General features: G+C 38.3%; 1 protein-coding gene across 12 annotated transcripts in view; it reads right to left on the bottom strand.

Annotated features, from left to right (window-relative positions):
- ncam1a (neural cell adhesion molecule 1a) overlaps nt 1-19,043 on the bottom strand; it is a 253,408-nt gene that overhangs the window by 186,778 nt on the left and 47,587 nt on the right. The gene's annotated exons all lie outside the window — the stretch shown is intronic.

Raw genomic sequence — 19,043 nt, 5'->3', positions numbered from 1 at the left:
CTTACGCAGTTGGAACACATTTCTTTAGCATTTTTGGAAGGAGTCTCCAGTGTCAGCACTTTGCAACAGTCAGAAGTAAAGCTGTAAAGTTAACTTTTCCTACATGAAAAAGTCTTCAGTACAGAGGACTTGGCTCACCGTGGTTTCTTGGCAACATGATAAGCTGCATTTCTTTGTCATATTAACTTCAACAAAAAGAAAAAAGAGAGGGGTTGGTAAGGAGTTGACTGTTTATAGCCGCTATAATGCTATAATAAGTTATGACAGAAACTAGCTTGGTTCATGGACGTTCTGCAACATTAAATGTAACTATAAACTGATAAAAAGTACAACTTGGCATTCTTTGATTTAAAAAAGTAATAAAATATTGCAGTCCTTTGTAAATTGCTAGGGTGTAAGCGGAATTAATAGTAAAAGTAACTCTGCGTCACATCGTCAATTCATTTCCTATAACGACACACCCAGTTGTGTTTTATTCCTTACATACAGTATCTGGCACCTTGCATATAGCAACTTGATGTATAAGGAAAGCACCTAATAAACAAAAGGAACAGAATGCTAGGCAACACTGTGCTCACCATGTGTGCTCAACGATGTGATAGAAATGTGCCTAGCTCCCTCTAAGAATTCATGAGGCTTTTCATTCTGCCAGCACAGCGGTCCATATACCACATCTAAGCTCGTCCTGCTTCAAAGGCTTTTTTTTGCCGAAAATGGCAGCGATCAGTCCTCACAGTTTTGAAATCTGAGACAATTCTGCTGACAAATTGCCCATTCCAGAAACATACAGCATTGGCACCTCGAGAGAAGAATGTAAAGTCGTTCTTTTTCTGCTCCCGTCTTGACAAAGTGAAGAAATATCGATAACGAAAATGGGTGATGACAACAGAATTTAAATGTTGCCTGTGATCTGTCTCAGCGGTTCAGTTTTTGATCACTTTGCAAGCCAGAGCACTGCTGGTAAACAGGCGGCAACGTGGGCAGCCTGGGTGAGCTGACCCTCAAATGACCTTGCTCTGTTTTTTTTAGCACTTCAGAAGATGTGTGCTTCAGTTTTCTAGCAAAAAAAAAAAAAAAAAAAAAAAAGCAAGCGTTGAGAGAAAGGGATGTTTCCATGCACCACTTTCTCACTAACACACTCTGCTGATAAATAGATAGGCAAAAGGTTAAGCATGACATGGCTAATCCTCCTGGGAACTGTCTCACCTCAGTGGCGCCTCCATTTTGTATAAAAAAAATAATGTCTTTAAGGAGGAGAAACCTTGGATGCAGAGAGACATTTCACATGGGGTAATGTAGCCTTCCTGGAGACTGAAAACACTCTTTCAACGACTGTTTTTTGTGCAAATGTGATATTTATTATACATATTAGTAACTGCAGGAGAGTGCAAGTTTATTGTGGGTGTTTATTGTGGTGATTATTACCTCCAAACATACAATGTGAAGATAAGATTTTGTCAAAATGAATTTAAAATGTACAAAAAGTAAACTTTAAGGTACAATTAGACGATGAAAAATATGCCCAGAATATATTTTAGGTGACTTCATCATCTTCCTGGAATGTTCAAGCTGTCTAGACAGTGGTTGGGAAACAGTGCATTTTTAGAAGTGTTCTGCTAGATTGGGGGTTCTCAAGCTTTTTACAGTCAGTGACCCCTTTAACTGAAAAAAATCTGATTTATTTTACAAACTATTAGGCACATTAGTAATTTTTTTAATTCCTGAACTTTCCACCCATAGATCCCATAAATTGTCATTAGTTGATCATATTTCTTTGATCATGATCATGATCAAGTCTTAACAACTTTGATAATGGTGCGTTGTGCTTTCTACCACTGTAACAAAATTAGAAAATCGCAGCCCCATAGCTTTGCTTCACGGACCCACTTTGAGAACCATGGCTCTCGATAACCTCTGGCTTCCAAACTTCCAGCCTGAAGTGTCTGTTTCTGGATTCATGTGTCTGGGCTTTATTAGACACGTCTAAGGGCCTCCCACACTCCTCCAGGCCTCCAAACCATACAGTCACATGGCCCCAGTGCTGGAGAAATGATTAGTCAAGTCTCATTTGAAGCCCCTAGGCCACTGGAGCGGACGCATATTTTATTTCCCCGTGTCATCTGCTAAAGTCTTCAAACGACTGCAAACTGTCCTGACGCGTTTGTTCCACTCGGATTTTTCCGCATTATAAACCAAGCGCCTGGGTGACACTGAAACCGGGTGATCGTGAATAGCTGTGAAAGTTCAGAGAAGGTGGAAATTTAAAAACCCCTCACTTATACAGCAATATCCTTAATGCCAAAGATCACACCGGATCAGTTTTAGTCTGCAGCTGGTAGATTTTTTAGAGAGCAATTCACCCAGCAGTCACGTAGGCTGAACTCCAGCAGTTCAGGAAAAAAATCTCAGTGAAAGACTAGTGCGGGAATCCTTGCAACATAACTCTCGCTGTTGAAGCTTCAGAAGCTATTTGCATGTATAGGCTCCATTGTGCAAAATGACTTATGAGAAGACTTGTATTCTCCTACGATAGACTTGAATTCTTACATTGTGTTAAACAATATGAAAATTTCTCCAATAAAATAAGATTGACAGGATTCTTGTTAGATTACTCATGGCTGTCAAAAACATGACAGAAGTTAAATAAGTATTAGTAAATATAGTGCAGCAGGTTCCTTATGTACCTTCAAATAAGGCGGTCATAGTAATTAGACATTATTTGGTATGAGTTTTTAATAATATTTCCATAACCCTAAAACATTTTTAGATTTATTTTTTAGTTTTACAATATGAATAAAGAATGAAATTCCGCCTCATTAGCAACAAACATCTGCTAGACCACAGAGCTGTTGAATTCTTGATTCTGATTGGTCAGAAGGTGGTGATAAACTTTCTGTAACAGCAGCTCTGACAGTAGTGCTGGCTTCAGGCCACAACATAGGTTTATACGAATGCTCTCATTTGAACGCTCTCATTTGAATGCATTATCTTTTCCATAGTAACAACTTACAAAGCATTGCATGAAAGACACTCCACATAATTTATGACTAACAGTAATCTGGTTAAAAATGCTGTTTTTAACAAAGAGAAATGTCTATTTGTTGATGTTGTGATATGGTCTGTGAAGATGTTTATTTAGAAGAAGGAGTTTACAGAAGGAGTCTCCAGTGTCAGTGCTTTGTAACAGTCAGGGGTATCTTTTTTTCGAGAGAGAGTCTTCAAGACAGAGGATTTTTATCTGTACCATGGCAAGATGGGCAGGCCAAAGCTTTAAATGCTAACACTTCCTTAAATTAAACAGCACTTCCCGTCAGGGGTGTAATGACTTCTTTTCAGATTCGGAGAACTATTCACAAGCTAGTAACACAGACATTTGCCTGAGAAGTATTAGGGATGTCTTTGTTGAATACTCTGATGCATAACAAGCTTAGCTGCTTAGTGTTTAGTGTATTGAATATTGACTCAATCTTTAATTTACAAAAATCTCATTAAAACTGAATCAAAACCAGTGAATCATATCAAATTGACTGACTCTCTGCACAAAGAACCATAGTCTTTCCTGGTTCCATATTTCATTCCTTTATATTAATGTAACAAATTTATAACAGTTGAAAACATACAAAAGAAAAGTTACAGCAGCGGTCCAGAATACAATATAATATATTGATATGATTCTGATCTTATTGTTCATCCCTACGTTTTAGGTTTTGCATTGTTGTTGGGGTATTGAAGCAAATCTACCAAGTGATCATGTTTTATCTGCAAGCATATACGTATATCGAATTTCAATAATCAGATCCAGCAGTTTCACATTCTAACATGTTACCAAGGAGACCCTAAAAAGATTGTTAAGTCGCAGTTGTCAGGGACAATACAAAGCATTTGCATAACAATATCCTTGAACCAGAATGGCCTTAAGAGCAATATCTTTCTCTCCTCCCTGCTTTCCTTTTGTTTTGCTTTTGCAACTGAAGGCCTTTTTTTTTTTTAAGGATACAGTCGATCAAAGAAACACAGTGGAGCTGTGAAATATGCACCAGGATGGCTGTTATCAGAGGCATAAATGTGAGGAAATTAAATACTGGTGAGTACTGGGCTGTGCAGGTGAACTCACTCACTTTCTGGAAATGGCTAGAAGAGAGAGAGAGGGACAGCACCACACTTAACTCCCCTCTCCCAGCGTCATGGGCTGTTAAAAGGGTCCATCAGAGCTCGTAAATTAAGACAGAGCTTTTTATCTCTTTAGTGGGAGAAATGTAAAAGCAGAAGGTGGCACAGAGTGAACAAAGAAAAAGCACCAAAAGCACAATTTCAGTTCTCCTGTTCCATAGTAAAGAAAATTTGGGGGAAAAAACACAACAGTTCCTCACGGGTTCTTTGGATAGTCCTGGGCTCTTAATTTCCAAGAGGAGCTCTACTTAGAACCCTCTCTAACAGAGCAAACTCTGTATGGTTCAACATAAACCTTTACCTTTAAGGGTTCAACCAGAGATATACAAACCAATGAATGCCCTAATTATGTGGATTATGGACAAATTTCTAGCAAGCATATACCTTCACAGAAAAAAAAACCTTTTGTTTGCAAAAGATATGGGTTCTTACCTTTCTAAAGGGGTTCTGCTAGGAACCCTATCTAATAGGAAACCACATAGAACCTTTAAGATTTGATCCAATAAGACAGTTTGAACATATCAATGTAATATTATTAAGACATAAATAATCTTTTTTATTTGTTTCTTTGTTTTGTTTTTACCAACCACACACACTCTTACATGCTCTTATCTTCCAAGAAGTGTATTACTTAGAACTCTCTCTTATTGGGTTCAATACAGAACTTCAGGGTATATAGAATACTTCAGGGATCTGGATGTAACATTTAAATAGTTCCTAATGGGGTAGTAATGGGTTCTTAACATAAAAGGGGTTCTACGAATGCTATCTAATAGAGAACCACTGTTATAGGGTTCTACACTTGAAAATTTAAGACCTGACCCAAAGAAACACATTGAAGAAGGCTTTAGGATTTTAGATTTGACTTTTTTTTCTAAAAGTGTGCATACTAATCTAATAATATTAAGATATAAAAGACCACGTATACTTTTTTTTTTTTAAACCAAGCACACACTCCCTTTTAAAAGGGTCACGCAACGGTTTCCATGAGATAGACAAATCAAAGACACGTTTATATATCTAGATTTAATCTTTTTAAAGTTACACTAAAATAGAATTTGAATCTATTTTTTATTCGTCTTGAGATTTGATGTAGCTCAGTGTAACCCGAAGGTCCTATTTTTCTAATGCTGCTGCAGCTGTTTTCTCAATGCATTTACTTTCACACAATTCACATTCTTCACATACCTCAATGAAATCCTGTCCAGGTCACTTTCCTGAGTGTTTAGTATTAAGACTTGACTATACACTCGAACGGATCACGTATCATCAGCCTTTAAATGTTACATCTGTACCACGCATATAACCAATAATCTAATTTTTCACTTAAGCCTGATGGACTAATGTGCAGCCTTACAGAACCAAGTTTCTACCTCTGGTAATTGTTTTAGCTGAATAGCTAAAGTGATATGTCTGGCAGCTGGGGGTCTCTAGCAATCTGCTTCCACAAATGCATGGTGCTCAGCATTACGTCATCTGCATAGCTGTCCAAAGAAATGAAAAAAGACACTATAATGGCACCAGCGCATACAAGAGGACAAATCTTAAGCATGTGTTTAACCTTGTGTCATATATTATAACACAGAGGTAAATAATATGTACGGTGTGTGATGACCTGAGGTAAATCTGTATGAAGTAATACAATACAGAGCCAGCGAGGACACCAGAATGTTCTCTTCAGCTCTGATTGACCCATTTAATATTTTTTTTTACTATAAGTGCATTGATACTGGGCTCATAGGACTATTTAAAAACTGGATTTATATTACAGACATGATGTTCATGATATATTGAGCTAAGAATAATATCAGATCCAAAGCCTTGAGAAGGGCTTTTGGTTTTCTATTTTAAACTGCTAAAAAGCTAAAAGAGGATTTTAAAATAAATGTTACAAATGTATTGCTACAAAACCAAACATGCCTTGGGTAGAAGTGGAAAGTCACAAAGTACAATTACTTTGTTACTGTACTCAAGGCTGGCATTTATGTATCTTTACTTCTCATTTGACATTTAGAAATTAAACATTAAAAAGAAAAATCTCTACTTTCTTCTTAATACATTTTTAACATCACTATATTTCTCTATAATCATGTATTTGTAAAGTGATAAGGTTACATTCTAGCATCAGACAGTTTCAAGGAGTTTTAAATTCCTAATAAATCCAAACTTTACCAGAGTGAAACCTAATACATCTTACTGTAATCTATCAGTCACTATACACACTCACTGTTTGCATTGTAACAACTATCTGCTAGCATTCAACTAGAGTGGTTATCATGCTAGCTAACATATGAGAGATTAGCAATAAAGCTGCTGTTAGTTAGCCTTAGCTAATGCTTTCCATTGTTCCTTAGTGAAAGTGGACATAATTTAGCATCAGTAAAATATCAGTGTGTCATTTGAGGCAGACGTCTTTTTCTTTCCTGAAGCTTTCTTGTACTTTTTCTTTCACACTTAAAGTCAAACTTTCCTACTTTAACTTGAGCAAATAATTTGAAGCTATACTTTAACTTGGGTAAAGGATTTAGGTAATTTTACCACCTATGGTCTTTTGTCAATAAGACATCCATTGTCAATAAGTGAACAAAAACAGGAATGCTAATTACATGATTCTTAAATAAAAGACAGAAGGCAACATGAGAACCTTGCTCTAGGTCCAAAGAAAAAATTTTCCATTCACTATGTTAGCCTGAGTGAGAAAACAGCAACACTGCACGATATGGAAAATTGCAGAATCTATAGTAACCGAAACACTGTTGCTCTTTAACAGTTTGTAATGGGCGTTGAAATATAAGGCAGCTCGAGTTCCATGAAGTATGAGGTTACCAGGATGCACAGATGTAGCACAGCTAATTCATAGCACTGATCATATTAAAGGAGTAATCCTTACATAAGAGTCCAGTATGCTTCCTCTATAATTAGATTGGCCGTGTTCCTCTGGCCAGAGACAATGGAAAATGCTAAAACGGTTTCGATCAATAATGAGCTCATGAGACATGTTATTCAATTATTCACAGACTGAAACCTACAAATCTGATTTGACCGAATGGTTCTGTTTGTAAAGATCCATCTTCGGTAATCCCTCATTAGTGTAGAACTGGCATGGCGTGGCTTAAGAAGCAAGCTTTCCATTATTATGCTGACAGCTTTTTTTCTGGAAGGTGAAAAATAACACAATATTAATGTCATTTTTGCCCACCTGCGCACGGACAGTGACAGTCAAAACGCAGAAATGTCACAGCATTTAATTGTAAAAGATGACAGAAAAATGATCATATTTTCTTTTACGTGACTTATACTGATGAGTCATTCACAAAATATCCAGAGGCATGAATTAACAAGGGGGAAGGACATTTTAGGAGCCTCCTGCGTGATGCAACAGCAAACTGTTCTCTCGTTTGCAAAAATCTTGACAATGCCATAGCCAGCCTTTCAACTGCCATTTCAAGTTTTCTCTGTAGACTTTGGAAATTGGTCATGCTGAACACCTTCCAATAGGTTGTCCTACCTTAAACTAAGAAGTTTATTAGTGCAAACGTGGATACAGAGGTGTCAACATTGCTAACAAGAAAGTCCTAGCTAATAAATGCCTTCTCAATTTTTTTTTTTTTTTTTGAGAAATCAGAAAAACATAGATTTAGAAAAACATAGCTTTCAGGTGGCTGTTGTAACACCATAGCAAGAGGTAAAAAATTGCAAATGCTATGGCATATACTCTAATTCATACTGCTTGTACGTCGGAGAAAAAGCAGGAGAATGCCGTGAACTAGGTGAAGATTTTGTTGTAAATATGTTTTAAGTGGTGTTTCAGACTCAACATGCTCCCATATCCATTTATTCATTCATCTTCAGTAAGCACTTTATCGTGGTAAGGGTCATGGTGGCTCTGGAGCCTATCCCAGGAACACTGGGCGCATGGAAGGAATACACTCTGGACAGAAAGCCAGCCCATCGCATGGCTGTTTCCATATCCATACTTATTATCCAAAGTGACAGAAGGCAGAATCTAATCCAAGCGTGAAGATGAGCAGCTGTTAAGAGGGTTTAAGTCTTACTTAAGGGTTAAACAATGGCTCTATGGCAGATCTAAGATTTGAGCTGTCCCAGTCACAGGCATAGAACCTTACTCACAGAGTGACAATTAGCATTCATTATTTTTGTTTGACAAGTAATGAACCATCATACATGTCTAGCTATAGTGGAAGTTCCAAGAAATAAAATATTAGTAATTAATTATATGGTATATGGCAAGAGTATGTGGTCTGCACACAAACAAATGAATGAATTTTATTACAATAAAATATTTTTGCACCATCAGTTATTGAATTTTACCCACATAAGGACATTTTATTGCAGCTTCTCAGTGCACTGTAACCCCAGAACAAGTGAAATTCTGCATGGATATAGCCTTACATGTTTGAGCTTCCCCCTGTACTGTAGTACATCTGAAATGGACACTAAAGCTCACAATTCAAATTTATCCAAGATAAAAGTTGTTCCTTTCCGTGTCGTTTTTTTTTCTTATACCATAAAAAAACAAGCGTGGGAAAGCCAATTGAGTCACTAAAGCACATATCAAATTTGCACAACTGGCATCTGAACTTCACGGCTACTTCAAGGTCCTTAATATAAGGTTTCTCTGCTTTGTACTTGGAGCCAAAAGATAGAAAAAAAAAACAAAAAAACAAATGAGATGCCTTTAAAGGGGCACGTATGAATGGAGACTCGACAGGCTGCCAAGTCCAGGACCACTGCTGGGGGGAAAAACTTGCTTGTCCGTATGTGCACACACAAACTCACAGACAACACATTTGGCCAAATGAGCAGGAACATCAGGACTGAAATAACCTCGAGAAGCACCAGGAGGTAGAGGTGACTCAGACTGCTCGGCTGTTCTGGCACACCTCAGTTGATCTGGGAGGAAATATTCATAGATTATTGTATTGATAGATTACCGAAGTTAGCTCCAGAATAAAAAAATAATGTAACTTAAATCAAGAGAATTTTTTTAGTAAGTTAAGTAGATTCTCCAGTTGTTTGAGTGAGTTTGAAAATTTGAAACATTGTGAATAATAATAATTTTATACACAAATATTTGCCTGTTCTCTTAAAGGGTGCTAATAATTCTGGAATTAATGTATATGTAAAGCAAATACACTTGCAGCTCAGGGTATACAGTCACTACTGAAGGAACTGTGCGAAAGTTAGGCTCTTGTTAGTGTTTAATTCCTGTGTGTATTAACACCACCTTTAAAAAGGCTTTTTTAAGATGGTGAATTGCAGAAAAAGCAGAATTTCTGCATTCTTGCTTATCCATTATTATCTGGATGAGGCAATAACCCATTTTAAGCTATTCTTATTCTGTACTTCAGGCTGCGGAGCTGAATTCTGCACCTTATAGCTCATTTCCATTGCCGCTGAAACCCAATAGCCTAATTACATGTTTGTATGCGGTTCATTGTGAAAACCTGTATTTCATACTCTCTTTGCAGCAAAGTTTCTTTTATTTCTTTCTTTTTCTTGCACTGGGTTTGATTTGCAGTCTCGCTGATGCATGACTCATGCTAATGCAATACCATTCAGTGGTCGATCAGCAGACTTACTTTCAGGGCTTAACCCAATCCTGGTGTGTAAGACACAACCCGAGCCTTGGTGCATCCTTCTACATCTGCCTCACAGCCTCTAAATATATGGCAAAATTTAAAAAGGCATTTTGCTCCTTCCGGGAATTAATGGTACTTTATAACATTCAACAGCACTGTGACGCTTGTGTGAACGTTCCTCTCGAATGAGCAGGTTTGGTAAGTGCTGACAGCTTTTGCTAGATTGCCTTTCATGGATCAAAGATTAATTGAGCCCATTAGAATGGGGTGGCTCAATGTAGGGACAAAATTAAAGTGAGAATGATTTCCTACTCGCGAGAAATTTCCTACTTGCAAGGAATGTAGATCCAAATTAATTACGAGCCAACTCGGAGTTCCATGAAAATGCTTTTTTTTTCTGGAGTGGAATGTACAAATGCAAGAGTGCATTTCCATGCATAATGCTGTATATACAAGTATCATCACTACATTAGCTGTCTGACCTCACTATAGCAAATCTTTGCTAGTCACTCGTTCAAGGTGAACATGCCCACACACTGCTTATTTATACACTTTGGCCAGATAAAGAATATTATTTAAGAACCCTGTTACAGAATCTCTTAACTCTGTTGACTTAATTGGGGTCCTTAATATTAGTCCTTAATATCACTACAGTTTCATCAACTGTCTTCTTCAATTCAATTTTCTTTGTACAGTGCTTACAACAATAGACACTGCCACAAAGCAGCTTTACAGAAATCCAGATGTGGATCCCTAATGAACAAGCCAGAGACCGCAGTAGCAAGGAAAAACTCCCTGAGATGACACAAGGAAGAAACCCTGAGAGGAACCAGACTCAAAATGGAGCCCATTATCTTCTGGGTGACACTAGATAGTGGGATTATAAGTCATTAGAGTGGTAGAAGAGTAAACGAGTTTGGAAAGGATGTTCAGAATGAGTATAGTGTGAATAAGAGTCCTGGGATGAGCATAAGGCAAGTCTTTATGTTTACAGCAGCAGTACAAATGGGTACAAATAAGTACAGTCTCCAGTTGAGATTATCCACTTTCAAGGACTAAATCACTCCCCTTATCAGTTCTTTTCACAATCAAATTAAAACTATATCACATCACAGATCAACAACATCTTGTTTTCACTCATAACCCTATTTGTCACAATTCATTATTAGTCTAGCAAATTTGGGTTTGGTTTATTAGCATATTTTTAATTATTTCATTTTTTTATCCTAATCCACTCCACACCTGAGGATCTGTTAGCTATGACATGCTTGTAGTGAATGAAGATGACGGAACTCTGAGAGATGGAAGACTGCGAATCATAAAAGTCAAAGACTTCACCTGTCTGGAGATTTATATTGTGCTTGTTCAAAGGGGTTTTGCCAAATTGCACTTTATGCCTCCCCTAGTAACATGGTGTTTATTGCATTTGAGGCAGCAAGTGTCAATGTCACGGACTCAGCTAAAATATAACCATACTTTAATATGATCCTCAGACAAAGAACGGTGATTTTATCACCAGCAGGTATGCCATCCAGGGGTTATTCCTGCTTCATGCCCAGTGTTCCCAATGTCCACACAAGAAACAAATTATCAGTATCAGTTGGTACTGGACTTTATACCGGACCTCACAAATATTCAGTTTTTATTTAAATATAATGAACTCCAGCTCAGAAATGGGTTCAGATCTCTAGTCTGTGTTGATATGAGCCAGAGGAAGGTCAGTTGTTTTTTTTTTCATTTCTAAAAGTACAAAAGCTCTTGGTTGCTAAGGTCACACTGGCATTCATCAACCACCACTCTCTTTGCTAAAACATTATCTGCCCTTGGACATTCAGAGCCAAAAGAATTTCAAGATATAGTCCATATCTCACTCTTACATATAAAACTCAGAAACAAACAGTGAAATACAATTCATAAAGTCCTTACGTTGCTTTCCAATTGTTATCCATACCAGGATTCAAAGAGATCCCATATCCTGTTTAAATGTAGATCTGAATGTGTTGTGAAGCCAGCTATACACACTCTAAAACTTCCAGTCAGATGAACACCACAGGATTGAAATCACACAAGCCCTGTTACGTCATCCTTTCACTCTCTTTATGAAAACATATTGTCTTTTACTCACTCCTCAAACGCACTGGTGCTAATGGCTTGGGTGCTAATGGCAAACACGTTTAGAAGGGGATCTTATAAGCAAGGATGGGGTGTTAGCTATAGATCTAATGGATCAAAATGGCAGCAATAAACACATAAATAAACATTAAGGTGAGAGATAGTTTTCTAGGAGCAGACAGTGAGCACTACGGGTAAGTGCTAGGAAGCCAGTAAAAGCCTCTGTCAGAGCTTTAATCGAGTTTCGCCGGCACTTGGAGAGAGGAGGATCTGATTAGATGCGGAAGGGAATGCAGTGATGGATGAGGCAGACTCTTCTAAACCCTTTGAGCGGCACACAAAATGGCAGCACGGAAACTCCCTCAACACATTGATCTCTATCATTAACCTCCCAGGGCCATATGGCAACAGCTCCATGCCACATGTGTGCACTAGCACGCCTGTTCGCCTGCCCTACATCCGGGCTCTTTCTATCTTTATTCCTTCCTGCATGGGTGCTTTCTTTGGTTGTTTACACTGCTGGTCTATTAAGTAAAATAAATAGATGAATCAGTAAAAGTACAATTTATTTTTAACCAATTAACTAGTAATTCAAAAATGCAAATGTTAAACCTGGCTTCAAAAGCTTTGTTGCTTTTGAAACTACACTGTTAAAGGAAAAAACTTAATCAGTGCATCATATTACACTATTTAACAAAATGCTGACTATAATCGTGGATTCTGGAACTGAGACTGGGCAGCATGGAAGCTCATGTCCATCAACAGAGCCCTCCTTATAGCTCAGTGACCAGACTTCCTTGGCTGGAGGATGCATCTTGGAGGTTTTTTCCAGGCTGGTAATGACCCAGGTCTTGAACTGATTTTATCCACCAATAACTCCATGCAGTGCTGACTAGTGAATGTGTAAGTCTATTTTTCTGTTGTGGTTAGACTGGAGAACAAAGACAGGAGGATTTTTACTGAGCTAGTCAAATGTAAGGGTATATAAATCGTTCAGTCGGCTGTTATATTAATCGTATTAAGACTGAGAGACTAAACTGTGCTGTTAAAGTAATCACTGAGGTCATCTTGCACAGCCTACAAAATTTAGCAGTGGTAACTAAATACATCACTCTGGATGAGCCGTATTCCTCTGTATTCGAGTCCAGCTTTCTTTGGCTGTGGCTCCTTTTGCAAAAGTGGTGATGGGGAAGCAACACCCTGAATAAACTAGCCACTGCTAGACTATGTCCATGATAATTAAGCAAGTGGTTAATGCCAAACTGTTTCCTGCCTGACATGCCTTCAGGCAACTGTTTTCCATTCCTATAAAAAAAAGCCTTGATGCAATTAAACCTAGTTCCACTCACTTTGCCACATATGCCTATAAAACACTCGCCCAGCCTCGTTCTAGTCAAAAATATTTCAAGCATAATCATACAGGCATATGGTAAAAATCTACTCCACATGTTGCTCAAAAAAATCACAAGAAAATCTGCAGCACATGCTAATATCTGGTTGTCAGAAACAAAACCCAACATAATGCATAAATGTTCTGATGCTATTTTAAGAGAGAAAAGTATAATTCCAAAAGTTTGGAATGACTCATAGCTATAGACAGGCGACATTTCTCAAAGTGATGGAAATATTATACCAGAAAAACAGCAAGAAGAGCCTAAATTTCAATATTCCAATGTGAAGCTTGAATGAGCAGGTCTTGCTACAAGCTAAAACGTCCTACTCCAAAGCACTTAGCTGTTAGCAGCCTGAAGCACAGCTGTCATATATTTCAAGGAAAGAAAACAATTCAAAACTGTTTTTTTTTCATCTGGATATAAACAAGCTAACCTTGTCAAAACTGGTGCATTCTTGGCGATCATTGTAAGGGAAGAGAGGCAATGTTCCACGGGCTATGATCTATCCTCTTATATTCATTTCAGTTTATCATAAGACCAGGAAGATTAAAAAGCTCACACGAGCTAAAGCCGAGATATTAATGCTCCGTGTGTAAAACAATTAACTCCCAACCCCACATTTAATCAGCCACTGTACATACGAATCCTGTTACACACTCAGAAATGGATTCAGCAACATCAAATAAACGAATGAATCATATCTTTATCAAAATTAATTAGATGTGTTTTGTGATATCGGTCGTGAAACGTTACCAATGCAACAAGACAAAAAAAAGCTGACTATTAATTTAGTTTTCCTAAACCAGGCTCGTTCTGTGTGGACTGCACCAGTAATAATACACTCCAAAAATAGGCGAAAGCCAGCACAACTCTAGTTAAGTCTCTGATTCAGCCAGATTTCACTTGACCTCTTTTCCTTTTTTCAGATGTGTGCAGCCACAGAGCTCTCTACAAAGCTGAGCTTTAACGCTGTAATTGTGGTCAGCTGGGGTAATTTTCAGGGCAGCAGCCCAACTTCTTGCTTTTCCCTTTTTTTTTTTTTTTGTTAAACGCAAGTGCGGTTTTGAGCTTTGAGCTTTCAACTCCAAGCTCTGTTTATGTGTTACTGAAGCTTCATAGGTCCAAGATTGCCAAGTGTTTGACCTCCATTTCAGAGCCATCAGTAGCAGTGCAGCAAGAGGCAGGCACGGCTGGGTGAAACTGAACACTGCGGGGAATAGCTGAAATTGTCATGTCTTCAGAGGGGAGAGTCGTTAGCAAGAACCTTCAGGAAAGGCAACGTACTGTTTTCAGACTACCTAACAATGTTCTGACAGATGGCTTGGGATACCGTGCAGCTCCCAAAAAAAAAAAAAAACCTGTGGCCAATCAGAGGTGGCCCGGGGAAAGGCGATGAAACCAACAACTCTGGATTATGGATTCAAGAGGAGTGCTCTCTCTGGCACGTTATGCTGTGTTTCCACGAGCCCTCCTGACATCAGCAAATTGAAACGCTGAGCATCTCAGTGGCCCTGCTGAAATATGCACAGCATTCCAAGACCCATCGTCTATTTGTGTTCAGCTGCAATCTCTGGACTTTCACAGAAGGCAGCAGGAAATAATACTTATCAAAAGAAACGAGCATATGGCAGACAACAACAGCCTCAGGGACATCTTTGATTCCTTAGCCCGAGCTCTGGCAGGGCCGCCTGAAAAAACATAAGTAACAAAATAAAAGCAGTTTAACGACGAAGACAAGGCTTTGCAGCAGAAAATGCATTCCCTCTTAATAGTTTGTCAATTGCAAATGCAGCACGAGTCATTCTGAAAAGCACTTTGGGTCACCTGTAAATAGCAGTCAGTAAGTCGACAGCTTGTTTGCTCTTATTTGTGCTGGATTTCATCTTCTTGGATTCATCACATCAGTCTCCTTTCAGTTTACCATGAGCAGTCCTAAAGTCTGCGATATTCAACAACAAACTGGTGTTCCTCTCTCCAAGTACAGCAGAGACCTCAAGCAGGACATGGACGACTGAGGAGCTAATTTTTGAAAGACTAATTAAAGTGTCAATAGCAATTAGCAAGCTCTCTGTGAGGGACAGTCTGGAGAAAGCTGCCTGCCAGACACCCACAGGCATCTGCCACAGCGAAAATGTTTTTATGGGACCTTGCTAAACTAGCAATCAATATGGGATGTGTCACTTCAAATGTCATATCTGGTCAACAGCCAGAGCTTTCAGAAAATGCTGGATTTATTTTAAGTGTCAGGATGTGTGCTCTTTCTACTGGATAATCTAATGTCTACAAGAAACTTTGTTTTCTTCTGATGAGAAGATAAAAGTATTGATTAAAGGTTAAAACCTCTAGGCATCTTTAATGTTTCTTGTGCTTTGAACTGCAGATCATGCAGATAAACAATTCCTGCTTGCTATATCCTAGACAACAATCTATGACTTATATTTTTTAAATTAATATTAAATTTTGAGAGTTCACTGCAAACTGTACAACATTATAGCAAGGATGCACAGAAGTGTTGGTGATAAATGGTTTGACAGAAAAAAAAAACCAGGCCTACAAACAACTATCAAATCTAACCCTTTACAAATAGCTTTAAAAGTAATAAAAATTAGAAAGTGATTAAAATGCTGTTTGCTCTCCTGGTCCGGTCATTGGATGTGTGTTTGAACAGTTTGAGCAGCAGATCAACAGTGAAAATGTCAGCCATGTGGAACCATTTCACAGTTTCTACAAGGGACATTAGACAAGCAGTTTGTAATGACTGTTCATGCCAAGTATCAAAAGGGGGTACAACAGCCAAGCACTTCTCCACTATGGCTTTCATAGACCACTTGAAAACACAGCATCCGACTCAATATGCGGAATATAGCAACACAGAGGGAAAAAGGGAAGTCCCTATGTAGCCACAGGTTGTAAAAAGACTTTTCTTTTTAATCATAAACATCAGTGAATATAAAAATAATAAAAAATATGACTAAAATGAATAATGCTATACTGTACACTGCCTTGGATGACCAACCATTCTCTGATGTTGAGGACGTTCGATTTTGTAGACTAATAAACTGAGCTTCTTTGTTGTTTAAGCTCAGGTAAAGAGATCATTATACAAAATATTTTCTTTTATGTAATATGAAAAAATGGGGTTATTGCTGTTATTGTAAGTCATATTAGTAGACTAGTAGCAATTTTAGAAAGTTTATTTTATGTTAACTGTTTTTATTTATTGTCAGCTCAATTGTTTTCATATTGACAGGACAGGACTTTGGAAATCACTTTTTTAAAAATGAAAAAAAAAAATTAAAGCTTTTTTTTGGATTTTTGGTTTTGTTTTTTGAACTAGTGTGTCCTGAATTTTGGTTTTGGTTCAAGCAAAGATTTTTAATTTTGGTCCATCATTACTGTATAGGTGATATAAATAAACACCAAATCATTTCCATGTGTTGGCTTCACAAAGTAAGGCCTCTATTCTTCATGAACCTATCATTAACAAAAAAACTCTCTTACCTTAGCCAAGAAAAACTTTGTCAACTCATAAAATAAAACAAAACTGGAAAAAATAAAAGTATAGTGGAAATATTTGACAGGAAGAATACTGCAATTATGCAACAGAACATGACAGCTTGACTGAGTAGGACATAAACAGTTTTAATTCTAGAAAACAGTGTGACATCTAGAATTAAATGGAAACAGCATGTTAAAAGAAGTTTCTTGTTTCATGTGATCGATTTTTTTCATTTTTTGCACTGTTGGCATTGGATGTCATTAGCTGGGAAAAATGAATGACAAAAAACTGGTGTCTATTTTGTTCATCTTATCAGTCTGCAATGGAAAATTCAAGGATGCATAACAAAGCAAGGCATTTTTTCAATTTCCAATATACAGTCCTTGAAATTCCTGATGGAAATGCGTCAAACCTTTTTTTAAAATGGAAAGAAACAAAATTCACAACTATTTATCCACATTTTTATTTAATCTTTCAAATTCACACACCAAGTCAATAGAAACTACTAAATCTTGTCAACGGATTTGACAGGCTCGAAGCATGGACTTTAAAAAAGCATTCTTATTTTTATCTAATGTGACATACGTCACCGGCAAAGATGACTTGATGGTTCAGGATGGCTTGAGAACAGTCATGTGACCAGCTCTGTCTTGGCGGTGTTAAAGCATTCAGTAATGACTGATACCTGGGGCGCTTGGTTGCTGGAATGAGATGACCCTGGACACTGAGGGCAAATCCTGGATCAAGAAGCTGTACCTCAGCCAGCAATAAAAAGCTCTGCCACAAAACAACAAGCACAGCAGCTCTGGATGGAGCCCAACAGACCAGTGCCCACTCTGCATTACTGCCTCAAACTGGATGGTGGACTGGGAACAGAGGACCTGCTTATGAGGAAAGGGAGTTGATTAATTAAGAGGCAGGCAGAGAGACAGACATGCCATCTGAGGGTTTAAAGCCTCTTTCCTAATATCTGCTATCATCACAACTTATCCACACAGTCCACCCGGGCCCATCGATGGACCTGACGGAATCGCTTCAAGCCTCCAAAAGCATACAGAGTTAATTAGGACCGATATCTGAGCTCTCTCCTCCCCACCGGCCTCTGCACTTACATTAATACATCCTCCTCATTGCTAACGGAGGCCAGCTAACAGGGATTACAGAGTGAATATCTTACATTTCCCTCCTTTACTATGAGTTATCCTTAACTTCTGCAATAACTTACAATGTTGGAAACCCACCAAGAAAAACAACATTTCAGGGACACAAATCCCGTCTTCAGGGGTGCAATCAATTTCAGTGTGATGGCAATAAGAAGCCGTCCTCCCAAAATGAGGACGGAGAGTAATGGGAGTCCATGGAGGCCATGCTCCCCACTCTTGTTAGTGCTGCTTCTGAGCCTGGCCTCCTTCGCCAGAATGTACACCAGAACACAGCTAATGTTACCTTTCAGAGCAATAAAAGGTAGCTGCTACTGTTCCTGAGCCCTGGCCTTGACCCTGAATTGCAGACTGAGTAGGAAGGGGTGTGCAATGGGGCCCAGCACACACAGCACACACAGCACACATAGCACACACAGCATGCAGATGCTAGCATTTAAAAGACAGGCAGCAAAGAGATGGCCTCCAGAGAAACTCAGTGAGCTGGTTAATCACAACCAGCTTTGGTGCATTAAGATGGAAACAAAACTCAGACAGCTTGTAAAGTTTATGGCTCCTAGATCTGTGTGGGCGTGCACGTACACAATGTGTGTGTGTGTGTGTGTGTGTGTTGTACAGTTACAGTTAGATTAGCAAAATGAAAGTAGGGATGGACGGGATTTAACATTTTTTGATTCAATCCACTAATATATTTTGTGCATACCATGAAGGCTCTTTTTTCATGTCAGTGTAAGTGGAATTTATGTCTTAATGCCAGTATGTTTGCTCACTGCTGTTATATGCTATGTTTGTAATTGTAAATTAATATGCTGCATTAAAGTAGTGGAACAGTGCAACAGGCAGTGTGGAACTACCACAAAAATACCAAAGAAAATTTGATAGGAAATTTGTAAATCGTAGGTCATTGTGCTCCACTGTGCACACTCTGTTGTTAAAGGAAATGAGAAGACCTGATCTGATTGGATACTGCAACAGGACGCCTAACTCACCTCTTAAAGCATTTAAATCCAACCCCTTTTTACACCTGTGCCGGTTTGCACCATGTCTCCCCCCTGAGCTAATGGTAACAAAGATTCCGAAAGTATACAATACACCAAATTCACAG

Source organism: Pangasianodon hypophthalmus, chromosome 15 (genome assembly GCF_027358585.1).
Source record: "Pangasianodon hypophthalmus isolate fPanHyp1 chromosome 15, fPanHyp1.pri, whole genome shotgun sequence".
Taxonomy (NCBI): Eukaryota; Metazoa; Chordata; class Actinopteri; order Siluriformes; family Pangasiidae; genus Pangasianodon; species Pangasianodon hypophthalmus.
The sequence above is the reverse complement of the archived record's forward strand: the minus strand, read 5'-3'. Positions and strand labels throughout refer to the sequence as shown.